Here is a 14,758-nt window from a genome sequence, read left to right on the forward strand (position 1 = left end):
CTACTGTAGCAACTTCCTTAAAAAGCTCTTTCTCTCAAAAGAACTCAAAGAAAAAAATATTAAGAGGCAAATGCAAATGGTGGCAGAAATCTGTCAAAACAGAACATCATGTAAAGATCGATTTTTTTCAAAAGTCCTCTGTTGCTCAAATCCAAAAGTTCAAAACTAATGAAAGTTAGATAATAAAACGGGGCATATGCTCAAAAAAATTCAGATCAATCCGACGTTATGGCTGGGAATACTAATTTTTTTAGTGACAACACATAATCTGTTTCAGGACAGCAACTTCCCCAAATCTCATTTTCTTTCTATTAGAGGATGTTCTTGCCACAAAAACAAAATAAAAAAAATAAGAAGAGGTTATTACAGAGGTAATAACTTCCAAGACTAAACAAAAAAAATTACAAAAATAAAACAATGGGTTGTCTCCCATAAGCGCTTTTCTTTAATGCATTTTAGCTAGGCTTGATAGTTTTCATGATGCTCTCATGAAAATAGAAAATGAAGCAAAATGATCATCAAGAAGAAAATTCAAAACACATTTAAATCTAACCCACGTCTTATGAATAGGAATCTTGTACACAAATAAATTCACAAAGAACAAAGTGACAAGCATAGGAAGATAAAACAAGAGTAACTTTAAAACTTTCAGCATATAGAAAGGTGTTTTAGTACCATGAAAACTTGTACAACCATATTTTCCTCTCTCATAATAATTTTCAGTAGCATCATGAATAAACTAAATAATATAACTATCACATAAAGCATCCTTTTCATGATCTACAAACACATAATTTTTATCAAGCTCAAAAATAGTGGGATTAAAACACTCAAACCCACTTTTAACAATTTTATAACAAGATGATTGATCATTCTCAAGAGGTATGGGGCTCCAAGATAAAGTCAAGACCCCTCCAATCCCATTTTCAATAGTAGTACAACTAATATTATCAACCAATATAGGACCATCATCTAGAGCTTTATCATAAACATTTTGTAAACAAAACTCTTTAGTACCATGCATTTCGAAGTTAGGCACAAATAAAGGATTATCATAAGATTTATCATGGATTATCATAGATATCAGGAGCATAATTATTATCACAAGTTTTAATCATATTAAATATTTCAAGAGATTCCACAGGAACATAACATTCATCCTTGTTTGGTAAGCATGGGAACAATCAAATAGTGTAAGGGATAAAGTGTTACTCTCATTAGAAGGTAGGCATGGGTAGATAATCCATTCTTCCTCCTTTGTTTCATCACCCTCCTCCTATTTTTCATCTAATGAGATTTCAGGTTCAGCAATTTCTTCTTCCATAGGTTCCTGCAAATTGTGGATACATTCTTGTGCATGACTGAGTCTCTCTTTATAATCAATGATATAACAATTATTGCTGAAATTTTATATGCAATAAAGGCCAAATCGAAATAAAGAAACAACTTTGCTGACCATCTAGGAGGAAGAGTCCTCTTAATTCTTAATATTTATCTAGTCTTATATTGGTTTCCATATATTGAAGGGATTTCTATTTTTCTGCCCCTGGCTCCTTAGTTGTGCTCAGTTTTCCCCAACCCCTTAGTTTTTCCTCAGTTTTCCCCAAGACCTTGTCTGAAACCCGCAGAAGGAGCTCGGACGGAGGATTCCCGTTTAGTTGACGTTGGTTGGTGCCGGCAAGTGGGGCCGCCGTTGGTGCCCCGCAGTGGACACGTCTTCACTTATCCAGCATCATCGTGGGACCCACAACCTCGTCCTCGTTAGTGCGCCGGACCCACAGCTTACCCGGTGACCGTTGCAAAATGGGAGCCCGAGCCAGCCCCGCGCCCGTGCCCGTGCCATTGCTTCCGCTTTCTTTCCCCGCGCCCCATTGTTCTTCTTCTCCGCCGCCGGCAGCCCTTCTCCGGCAGGCGGGTGATGTCTAGTTTCTCTTCGACCTCCCGTTCTTCATGGCCGCAGTATGGACCCGTGCCTTTGACAAGATGCCCTGACTGCCCACGCCAGGAGCCTCTGAAGAGGTCGATCTGTAAGACGGACGAGAACGGCAACCGTGGACGTGAGTTCCTTGCATGCGAGAGCTTGCCATATAGAGAGGGGGAGATAAGGTTAGATCTCGCTCCAATTTCTCTGTTTTCTCTCGATTTTCTTGTTATTCCCTCGAATTTGGGATTTAGGGTTCACGTTGTTGTTTTTAGATCATGAAGAAATGCAGGCATTTCGAGTGGATCGATGTGTACGTTCGCAGGCTTCAATTGCAGGAATCAATTGGCGCTATTGGGGAGCGCAATTTGGGAGGGGGCTTGCTCGTAGAGAATGCGGCGGAGAGAGGAGCCGTTCCGATTATGCCTAATGCTCCCAATGCGAGGACTGGTGGAAGTGAAGGGAGAACTGAAGAAAATGAACAAGCAGTTAAGGCAGCTGATCGAGTTGAAGAAGCAAACTAATCTGATGGCTGGTTGTTTTTTCTGTTGTATAATTGCGATCGGATTCTTATCATTGCTCACCAGGCGCTAGAAGTTGTTGAAAGGATCGTATGCCGCACCTAGAGGGGGGGGGTGAATAGGTGCTAACCAATTTTTAGTTCTTTTTCAATTTAGGCTTGACACAAAGGTAAATTCTCTAGATATGCAACTAAGTGAATTTACCTATATGACAAGATAAGCAATCGAGCAAGATATAGCTACGCAATATAAGAGATAGAATAGGATAGAGGTAACCGAGAGTGGAGCACGCGATGACACGGAGATGATTCCCGTAGTTCCCTTCCATTGCAAGAAGGTACGTCTACGTTTGGAGGAGTGTGGTTGCTACGAAAGCCAAACTAACAGCCACGAAGGCTTCACTCAGATCTCCGGTGAGCAACGCCACGAAGGCCTAGCCCACTTCCACTAAGGGATTTCCTCGAGGCGGAAACCGGGCCTTTACAAGGTTCTTGGGGCACACATCCACAACTGAATTGGAGGCTCCCAAATCTGTAACAATACAACAATCAACAACAACACATCAACACAAATCAACTAGGGAACCAAATAGGAACACTAGCATGAGATCCCTCAAACAAATGAGGGGGAAATGAAAAATGCTTCGGTGAGGATGTAGATCGGTGTCTTCTCCTTCGAATCTCCAAAGATCAAGAGCTTTGGTTGGGGGAGGAAGGAGATCTTGCAAATCTTGTGTTCTTGAGGTGGCTCTAATGGAGGTGAAGCTTGGCAGATTTCTTGCGCAATGATTGAGCAAAGGAGGAAGGAAGAAGAAGAGGGGTATAAATACCCCTCCCCAAAATCCAGTCGTTGAGGCTTCCGGGGGCCGGATGTTCCGGCCTAAGTAAGGGCCGGATAATCCGCCCCCCCCGGATAATCCGGCCTCAGGTACAAAACCGGGAGAATGTCCGGCCAAATATCCGGCCACTATCCAGACAAGCTTTTCTTCAGGTCCTTAGCCATTTTCGAGGGGGCCGGATATTTCCGAAATGTCCGGCCCGGATAATCCGGCTTTGGGACAAAACCAGGACAATATCCGGGCAAATGTCCGGCCCCTATCCAAAAGCATACCGAGCCGCAAATCCTCAAGTCCTTAGCCGAAAAACTGGGGCCGGATATTTTGGAAATATCCGGCCCGGATTATCCGGCCTGATGATCTTTTTACTGCTTATTTTTGACAGAACTGACCACATCCAACACACATAAAAATGTATCTATATAATCTCTGTACCACTTAAACAAAGATTAGTGTATCACATACATTGACATCAAACACACAAAACATAATATGAGAGATGTTCTTTCAATCTCCCCCTTTTTGGTGTTTGATGACAATATACGGATTTGCAAGAGAATCTCTATAGAGACAAGCATGATGGCAAAACATAGAGGCACTCCCCCTACATGTGTGCATATAAGTAATTTGCATTTGAATACAAATACACAACACATAGGAGCGAGGTGCCTCAACACAAGAGGTATCCAACATGAGCTCTAACAAGAGACATAGACATATATGAAGTTGAGATAGGATGGTAGAAATCATACCCATGTGTAGATATATAATACAGAGATATAGCATCACGCATAATATAATAGCCTTGATCTCAACACATAGAAATCCGAAAACCATAACAATGTCTCACACCACATAGCACATAGTTTTAAACGGAACACAAGCAAGCCAAATAGTTCAAATAAGAGGGAACACAAGCAATAAAAGAGTGATAAACGCATATGCTTGTGCCCAAACCATGCAAATCCCCGAGAGAGTTCCTAATAGAACACTTCTCCCCCTTTGGCATCGAGACGCCAAAAAGGGGACAAGCGCGATGCTACTCGCCCCATGGAGATCACTCGGAGCCATCTTCATCATCGGACTGGTACGCCGCTTCTTCTTCTTCTTCTTCATCAGTGTCAGGGGCATCCGGAGAGCGGCGAGTGAAGTTGGACCTTTGAATGCAATCATCAAGATCACTCCACGGAACCTGTGCAGAATGCCACCCATCGTAACCTGGGTGAACTGGAGGCTGAGGCGGGGGTCCTTGCTCACCACTGAGCTTGTGCAGAATAACCGCCTGAGTATGCTTAATCTCAGAACGCTCTCGGCAGGCTGCATAGTTCTCCTTATGGATCTCAATGTTCATGCAAAGGATGTGACGCTGAAACCAACTAAGCCTGCTCACTTGTTTCTTCATAGCCGGGAGGTCAGGATGGCGAGCAGGAGCAAAACCACTAGAACGAGCATCACCCATGAAGGAGTCGGTGCGGGTACAACAGAAGAGACTGGCTTAAGCTTGTAAGCCTTCTTGACAGAGTGCTTCATCAATGGGTACCCGCTCAAGTCTTCACCACCCAAGGCCACAGTGTTGTTGATGAGGAGCTGGATATATGGTGCATAAGGTATGGTGGTCCGGGAGACCATGGCATCATGAATCTCATTGAAGATGAAGTCCATGACATCAATAGTGTAGTTACGTTCCTCTTTAGCATCACGAGCACACCTAAAGCTGAGGTGCATAAGATCCACAAGTGTTCCCCGGAGTGCATCATTGTTACCACCACTTGGAGAGATGGTGGCCCGAAAGAACCTCGAGTAATCGACCATAGATGGGAAGCAGCCCCTTGGAAGAACCAACTTTTCCAGCTGAGGTATAGAGATCAAACAGCACACTCTTATCTGCCCTCTGTGGTCCATGGAGACGACGACCTCCTCCTGCAGGAACTCCAAGAATACCAGCAAAACGGCGCAAGGTGGCCCCTACAGTGAGTGGAGCCAGTCATCCATTCCATAGTGCGGTCCTCATCTTTCTGGATGGCCAAATTGGCAAAGAATTGCTTCACCAACTCTGGACTATAGTCACATTGAATCTTCATGATATCCTTCAAGCCCATCCTCGCCGCCTACCCAGATTGCATCTTCAAAGTGATTGTTGACTGCCAGAAGGTCCACATCAATAGCTTGCATGGGTCTCAGATTCTTCATGGGCTCATAAATGTCCTTGTAGATGAAGTCCTGCTCCATGCACCAGTATTTTCTGCCCTCTGTCTCTTCATCCCTTGGGAGGTCTTCATACCAGTTCTTCATGCGGATAGCGGAATAAGAGATAGGGTCCATGGTCTTGTAGTTTTCCCTTGAAGCCTTGTTCTTGTGCCTAGATGCTGAGGACTTGCGAGGAGCGTTGGGCGCGAACTCATCACTTGATCGATCAGCCCTTGGGCGTCTCCGAGCACCCCGAGAAACACGACATGTGAATAGCAAAGATGGATAGCAAAGAGAAGATAATGCTCATAAGTCATGTATGATACAATAATGTACTCTAGAAACATACTATAAGTCAGTACAAGTCTAGACACGATAGATTGAAACAGAACTGCAGCGGTGATGAAGCTCCAGGACGGATAATCCGGTGTCCCCTGGGGGCGGATAATCCGGCCAGGCCGGATAATCCGGTCTTTGCGGGGGCCGGATAATCCGGCCCTGCGAATCTTGCAGTTCTTCCAATCAAAAACTTGTCTAAGACCAGATCGGCCTCATAGCATGCAAGAGGAGTATACTACACACGATTTGAAACAACTAGACACCATCTTCACCAAGAAAATAGCACATACAAATCACAACACCTAGGGTTAGGGATTGTGAGTCATACCCGCATCCATTGCGAAAGCCGCTTGGAGGAGAAGGTAGCTAGGGAGGAGAGGCACCCGATCCACCCAAAAACTTCGAGAGGGAGCGGACGGGGCGTCTCCGGCGAGGAGGAGGAGCTCCGGCGGCTTGAGGAGGGAGAAGGGGGCGCGTGGGGGGAACTGATTGATGAGGCAACCGTTCTCCCCGCGGCCTCCCTTAGTCCTCCCGCAAATCGCCCAGGCCGGATAATCCGGCCCAAATTGAGGGCGGATAATCCGGCCCGGCCGGATATTCCGGGGTGCCAGGGGGCCGGATTATCCGGTTTTCTGGAAAATTCCAGAACACCGGAAATCCTGCCTATCTTTAGTTGGTTATTTGCGAACCCATATGTGATGCAATAAAATATCACGTCACATATAAGATGCATATTTACCAATAAGATGGGGCAACCTAGATCATCCGACCGAGAAACCTCAAACTCCAAGTTTTACCAAACATGACAAATGAGCAAGATGGAAGTGGCTTATAGGAGAGTGTAGGCTTAGGTTTAGAGGGTACAAACTGTTAATGGTACATGATCACTCAAGTTTGCAAGATATGAGCAAATAAGGCCAAACTAGAGTGATTTCCCATAAGAACAAGGAGTTGTCAAATAAAAGGCGATAAGATCCAAATAACTCCAACTCTTCACAAAGAAGAGTGTGGTGGCCTAGGCCACCATATATGAGTGTTATGGTATGGCACCGCGAAGATATATCTTGGGTCCAAACCAATACTCATCATTGAAGCTCACATATCAACATATGATATAACGAGAATGATATCTTTAATGTTGGCATTATGGGGGAGGGATAGCTCAATAATTTAAACCGCACTCCCCTATTTCCATGCCCACATCTAAACCAAATAAAGTTTTGAGACAAAGGTGTGTTTGCAAGATGGTCAAGCTATACTCCTTGAATCAATGATATTTAGCTCATTCCTCAAATAAGAGAACCTTGCTTCATCAAGAGGCTTCGTGAATATATCGGCAAGTTGATCTTTGGTAGGAACATAGATAAGCTCAATATCACCACGGGCAACATGATCCCTAATGAAATGATTCCGGATCTCAATATGCTTAGTTCTTGAATGTTGCACCGGATTATAGGCAATCTTGATGGCACTTTCATTGTCACATAATAGAGGCACTTTGTCACAAATGACACCGTATTCCTTTAAAGTTTGCCTCATCCATAACAATTGAGTGCATCCACTTGCGGCGGCAACATATTCGGCTTCGGCGGTAGAGAGAGATATACAATTTTGCTTCTTAGAAGACCAACACACCAAGGACCTACCAAGGAATTGGCAAGCCCCGGAAGTTGATTTCCTATCATCCTTGTCACCCGCCCAATCCGCATCGGTATATCCATTGAGAATAAAACTTGAGCCTTTGGGGTACCAAATACCATATCTTGGGGTATCAACCAAATAACGAAAGATTCTTTTGAGAGCCATCATGTGGCTCTCCTTAGGAGAAGCTTGATACCTTGCACACACACCAACACTCAACACTATGTCCGGTCTAGATGCACAAAGGTAAAGCAAGGATCCAATCATGGAGCGATATACCTTTTGATCCACCTCTTTACCATTGGGATCTAGTGCAAGATGACATTTGGTAACCATAGGAGTGGCCACACCCTTTAACTTGGTCATCTTGAACCTCTTGAGCATGTCTTGGAGATATTTTTCTTGGTTGATGAAGGTTCCTTCCCTCAATTGCTTGATCTCAAAAACAAGGAAGAACTTCATCTCTCCCATCATAGACATCTCAAACCTATCGGTCATAAGCTTTGAGAATTCATCATTGAAAGCTTTGTTAGTAGAGTGATACGTCTCCGACGTATCGATAATTTCTTGTGTTCCATGCCACATTATTGATGATTTCTACATGTTATATGCACACTTTATGTCATATTCGTGCATTTTCTGGAACTAACCTATTAACAAGATGCCGAAGAGCCGGTTGTTGTTTTCTCGCTGTTTTTGGTTTCGAAATCCTAGTAAGGAAATATTCTCGGAATCGGACGAAATCAACGCCAAAGATCTTAGAATCCCCGGAAGCATCCAGAACACCCGAGAGTCGCCGGAGGGGGCCACGGGGCCCCGGATGATAGGGTGGCGCGGCCCAGCCCCGGCCGCGCGGCCCTATGGTGTCGTCGCCCCTTCGAGCTTCGACGCCGCCTCTTCGCCTATATAAAGGTCCCGGACCTAAAACTTCGATACGAAAAAAGCCACGGTACGAGAAACCTTCCGGAGCCGCCGCCATCGCGAAGCCAAGATGCGGGGGACAGGAGTCTCCGTTCCGGCACGCCGCCGGGACGGGGAAGTGCCCCGGAAGGCTCCTCCATCGACACCACCGCCATCTTCATCACCGCTGCTGTCTCCCATGAGGAGGGAGTAGTTCTCCATCGAGGCTCGGGGCTGTACCGGTAGCTATGTGGTTAATCTCTCTCCTATGTACTTCAATACAATAATCTCATGAGCTGCCTTACATGATTGAGATTCATATGATGATGCTTGTAATCTAGATGTCATTATGCTAGTCAAGTGGGTTTTACTTATGTGATCTCCAGGAGACTCCTTGTCCCACGTGTGTAAAGGTGACTAGTGTGTGCACCGTGTGGGTCTCTTAGGCTATATTTCACGAGAATACTTATTCACTTGTTATGAATGGCGTAGTGAAGTGCTTATTTATATCTCTTTATGATTGCAATGTGTTTTGTATCACAATTCATCTATGTGCTACTCTAGTGATGTTATTAAAGTAGTCTATTCCTCCTGCATGGTGTAAAGGTGACTAGTGTGTGCACCAGTGTGGTTCTTGTCGTAGGCTATGATCATGATCTCTTGTAGATTGTGAAGTTAACTATTGCTTGTGACGGTATTGATGTGATCTATTTGGTTATGTTGATCTTTCATGCACTCTAAGGTTATTTAAATATGAACATTGAATTGTGGAGCTTGTTAACTCCGGCATTGAGGGTTCGTGTAATCCTACGCAATGTGTTCATCATCCAACAAGAGAGTGTAGAGTATGCATTTATCTATTCTGTTATGTGATCAATGTTGATAGTGTCCACTAGTGAAAGTGTAATCCCTAGGCCTTGTTCCTAAATACTGCTATCGCTGCTTGTTTACTTGTTTCTTTGCGTTACTACTTGCTGCGTTACTACCTGCTACTGCTGCAGTTACGCACTTCTGCTCATACTTATTTATACCACACGTATTTCACTATCTCTTCGCCGAACTAGTGCACCTATTAGGTGTGTTAGGGACACAAGAGACTTCTTGCTTTGTGGTTGCGGGGTTGCATGAGAGGGATATCTTTGACCTCTTCCTCCCCGAGATCGATAAACCTTGGGTGATCCACTTAAGGGAAACTTGCTTGCTGTTCTACAAACCTCTCGCTCTTGGAGGCCCAACACTGTCTACAAGAATAGAAGCTCCCGTAGACATCAAGCTATTTTACGGCGCCGTTGCGGGGAGGAAAGGTAAAAGGTACTCACACTCCGGATCTCGGCTACTAAGCTATTTTCGCCTTTGTAAGTACTCGAAGCTATTTCCTTTAGATCCTGCAATTGCATCTTTTTGTTTCTTGTTTACACTAGTTTGGCATAATGGACGACAATGAGCTTCTTATTCTATTTCCTGATTTAAGACATGGATGGTTTGATGCGAAAATTAAAAAACCTATGGAACCTTATTTGCATGCTGGTAGTAATATTAGTATGAACGCTTTGAACACCATGGTTGCTAATAATATGGAAAATTCTAAGCTTGGGGAAGCTGGCTTTGATGAGCATGATCTTTTTAGTCCCCCAAGCATTGAGGAGAAAAATTACTTTGATGATACTTTACCTCCTATTTTATGATGATTATAATGATAGTAGTCTTTTAGTACCGCCTACTATGGAGGATAAATTTAATTATGATTACAACATGCCTCCTATATTTGATGATAGCTACTTTGTTGAATTTGCTCCCACTTCAACTAATAAAATTGATTATGCCTATGTGGAGAGTAATAATTTTATGCATGAGACTCATGATAAGAATGCTTTATGTGATAGTTATATTGTTGAGTTTGCTCATGTTGCTACTGAAAGTTATTATGAGAGAGGAAAATATGGTTGTGGAAATTTTCATGTTACTAAAACACCTCTCTATGTGCTTTGAAATTTTTGAAGCTACACTTGTTTTATCTTCCTATGCTTGTCACTTTGCTCTTCATGAACTTGTTTATTTACAAGACTCCTATGCATAGGAAGCATGTTAGGCTTAAATTTGTTTTGAATTTGCTTCTTGATGCTCTCTTTTGCCTCATACTCTATTTTTCATGTGAGCATCATTAAAGCTGCTTGAGCCCATCTTAATGGCTATAAAGAAAGAACTTCTTGGGAGATAACCCATGTGTTATTTTGCTACAGTACTTTGTTTTATATTTGTGTCTTGGAAGTTGTTTACTACTGTAGCAACCTCTCCTTATCTTAGTTTTGTGTTTTGTTGTGCCAAGTAAAGTCTTTGATAGAAAGGTTGATACTAGATTTGGATTACTGCGCGAGTTTCAGATTTCTTTGCTTGTCACGAATTTCGACCTGCCTCTCTGTAGGTAGCTCAGAAAATTAAGCCAATTTACGTGCGTGATCCTCGGATATGTACGCAACTTTCATTAAATTTGGGCATTTTCATTTGAGCAAGTCCGGTGCCTCAATAAAATCCATCTTTACGGATCTGTTCTGTTTTGACAGATTCTGCCTTTTATTTCGCATTGCCTCTTTTGCTATGTTGGATGAATTTCTTTGATCCATTAATATCCGGTAGCTTTATGCAATGTCCATAAGTGTTAAGAATGATTGTGTCACCTCTGAACATGTTAATTTTTATTGTCCACTAACCCTCTAATGAGTTGTTTCGAGTTTGGTGTGGAGGAAGTTTTCAAGGATCAAGAGAGGAGGATGATATACTATGATCAAGAAGAGTGAAGAGCTCTAAGCTTGGGGATGCCCCGGTGGTTCACCCCTGCATATTTTAAGAAGACTCAAGCGTCTAAGCTTGGGGATGCCCAAGGCATCCCCTTCTTCATCGACAACTTATCAGGTTTCTTCTCTTGAAACTATATTTTTATTCGGTCACATCTTATGTACTTTACTTGGAGCGTCTGTGTGCTTTTGTTTTTGTTTTTGTTTGAATAAATGCTTGTGTGGGAGAGAGACACGCTCCGCTGGTTCGTATGAACACATGTGTTCTTAGCTCATAATATTCATGGCGAAGGTTGAATCTTCTTCATTAAATTGTTATATGGTTGGAATCGGGAAATGCTACATGTAGTAACTCTAAAATGTCTTGAATAATTTGATACTTGGCAATTGTTGTGCTCATGTTTAAGCTCTTGCATCATATACTTTGCACCCATTAATGAAGAAACACCTAGAGCTTGCTAAATTTGGTTTGCATATTTGGTCTCTCTAAAGTCTAGATAATTTCTAGTATTGAGTTTTGAACAACAAGGAAGACGGTGTAGAGTCTTATAATATTTACAATATGTCTTTTATGTGAGTTTTGCTGCACCGTTCATCCTTGTGTTTGTTTCAAATAACCTTGCTAGCCTAAACCTTGTATCGAGAGGGAATACTTCTCATGCATCCAAAATCCTTGAGCCAACCACTATGCCATTTGTGTCCACCATACCTACCTACTACATGGTATTTCTCCGCCATTTCAAAGTAAATTGCTTGAGTGCTACCTTTAAAATTCCATCATTCACCTTTGCAATATATAGCTCATGGGACAAATAGCCTAAAAACTATTGTGGTATTGAATATGTACTTATGCACTTTATCTCTTATTAAGTTGCTTGTTGTGCGATAACCATGCTTACGGGGACGCCATCAACTACCCTTTGTTGAATATCATGTGAGTTGCTATGCATGTCCGTCTTGTACTGAAGTAAGAGAGATCTACCACCTTAATGGTTGGAGCATGCATATTGTTAGAGAAGAACATTGGGCCGCTAACTAAAGCCATGATTCATGGTGGAAGTTTCAGTTTTGGACATATATCCTCAATCTCATATGAGAATAATAATTGTTGCCACATGCTTATTATGCATTAAAGAGGAGTCCATTATCTGTTGTCCATGTTGTCCCGGTATGGATGTCTAAGTTGAGAATAATCAAAAGCGAGAAATCCAAAATACGAGCTTTCTCCTTAGACCTTTGTACGAGGCGGCATGGAGGTACCCCATTGTGACACTTGGTTAAAACATGTGTATTGCGATGATCCGGTAGTCCAAGCTAATTAGGACAAGGTGCGGGCACTATTAGTATACTATGCATGAGGCTTGCAACTTGTAAGATATAATTTTCATAACTCATATGCTTTATTACTACCGTTGACAAAATTGTTTCATGTTTTCAAAATAAAAGCTCTAGCACAAATATAGCAATCGATGCTTTCCTCTTTGAAGGACCATTCTTTTTACTTTTATGTTGAGTCGGTTCACCTATCTCTCTCCACCTCAAGAAGCAAACACTTGTGTGAACTGTGCATTGATTCCTACATACTTGCATATTGCACTTGTTATATTACTCTATGTTGACAATTATCCATGAGATATACATGTTACAAGTTGAAAGCCATCGCTGAAACTTAATCTTCCTTTGTGTTGCTTCAATACCTTTACTTTGATTTATTGCTTTATGAGTTAACTCTTATGCAAGACTTATTGATTCTTGTCTTGAAGTACTATTCATGAAAAGTCTTTGCTTTATGATTCACTTGTTTACTCATGTCATTACCATTGTTTTGATCGCTGCATTCATTACATATGTTTACAAATAGTATGATCAAGGTTATGATGGCATGTCACTTCAGAAATTATCTTTGTTATCGTTTACCTGCTCGGGACGAGCAGAAACTAAGCTTGGGGATGCTGATACGTCTCCGACGTATCGATAATTTCTTGTGTTCCATGCCACATTATTGATGATTTCTACATATTATATGCACACTTTATGTCATATTCGTGCATTTTCTGGAACTAACCTATTAACAAGATGCCGAAGAGCCGATTCTTTGTTTTCTGCTGTTTTTGGTTTCGAAATCCTAGTAAGGAAATATTCTCGGAATCGGACGAAATCAACGCCAATGATCTTAGAATCCCGGAAGCATCCGGAACACCCGAGAGTCGCCGGAGGGGGCCACGGGGCCCCGGATGATAGGGTGGCGCGGCCCACCCACGGCCGCGCCGGCCCTATGGTGTCGTCGCCCCTTCGACCTTCGACGCCGCCTCTTCGCCTATATAAAGGTCCCGGACCTAAAACCTCGATACGAAAAAGCCACGGTACGAGAAACCTTCCGGAGCCGCCGCCATCGCGAAGCCAAGATGCGGGGGACGAGGAGTCTCTGTTCGGCACGCCGCCGGGACGGGGAAGTGCCCCGGAAGGCTCCTCCATCGACACCACCGCCATCTTCATCACCGCTGCTTGTCTCCCATGAGGAGGGAGTAGTTCTCCATCGAGGCTCGGGGCTGTACCGGTAGCTATGTGGTTAATCTCTCTCCTATGTACTTCAATACAATAATCTCATGAGCTGCCTTACATGATTGAGATTCATATGATGATGCTTGTAATCTAGATGTCATTATGCTAGTCAAGTGGGTTTTACTTATGTGATCTCCGGAGACTCCTTGTCCCACGTGTGTAAAGGTGACTAGTGTGTGCACCGTGTGGGTCTCTTAGGCTATATTTCACAGAATACTTATTCACTGTTATGAATGGCGTAATGAAGTGCTTATTTATATCTCTTTATGATTGCAATGTGTTTTGTATCACAATTCATCTATGTGCTACTCTAGTGATGTTATTAAAGTAGTCTATTCCTCCTGCATGGTGTAAAGGTGACTAGTGTGTGCACCGTGTGGTTCTTGTCGTAGGCTATGATCATGATCTCTTGTAGATTGTGAAGTTAACTATTCTTGTGACGGTATTGATGTGATCTATTTGGTTATGTTGATCTTTCATGCACTCTAAGGTTATTTAAATATGAACATTGAATTGTGGAGCTTGTTAACTCCGGCATTGAGGGTTCGTGTAATCCTACGCAATGTGTTCATCATCCAACAAGAGAGTGTAGAGTATGCATTTATCTATTACGTTATGTGATCAATGTTGAGAGTGTCCACTAGTGAAAGTGTAATCCCTAGGCCTTGTTCCTAAATACGCTATCGTCTGCTTGTTTCTTGTTTTCTTGCGTTACTACTTGCTGCGTTACTACTGCGCTCAGCGTTACCACTTTGCTCATACTTATTTATACCACCTGTATTTCACTATCTCTTCGCCGAACTAGTGCACCTATTAGGTGTGTTGGGGACACAAGAGACTTCTTGCTTTGTGGTTGCGGGGTTGCATGAGAGGGATATCTTTGACCTCTTCCTCCCTGAGATCGATAAACCTTGGGTGATCCACTTAAGGGAAACTTGCTGCTGTTCTACAAACCTCTGCTCTTGGAGGCCCAACACTGTCTACAAGAATAGAAGCTCCCGTAGACATCATAGAGCCAAAGATAATATCATCAACATATAATTGGCAAACGAAAAGCTCC

This window comes from Lolium rigidum, chromosome 7, assembly GCF_022539505.1.
Source record: "Lolium rigidum isolate FL_2022 chromosome 7, APGP_CSIRO_Lrig_0.1, whole genome shotgun sequence".
NCBI lineage: Eukaryota > Viridiplantae > Streptophyta > Magnoliopsida > Poales > Poaceae > Lolium > Lolium rigidum.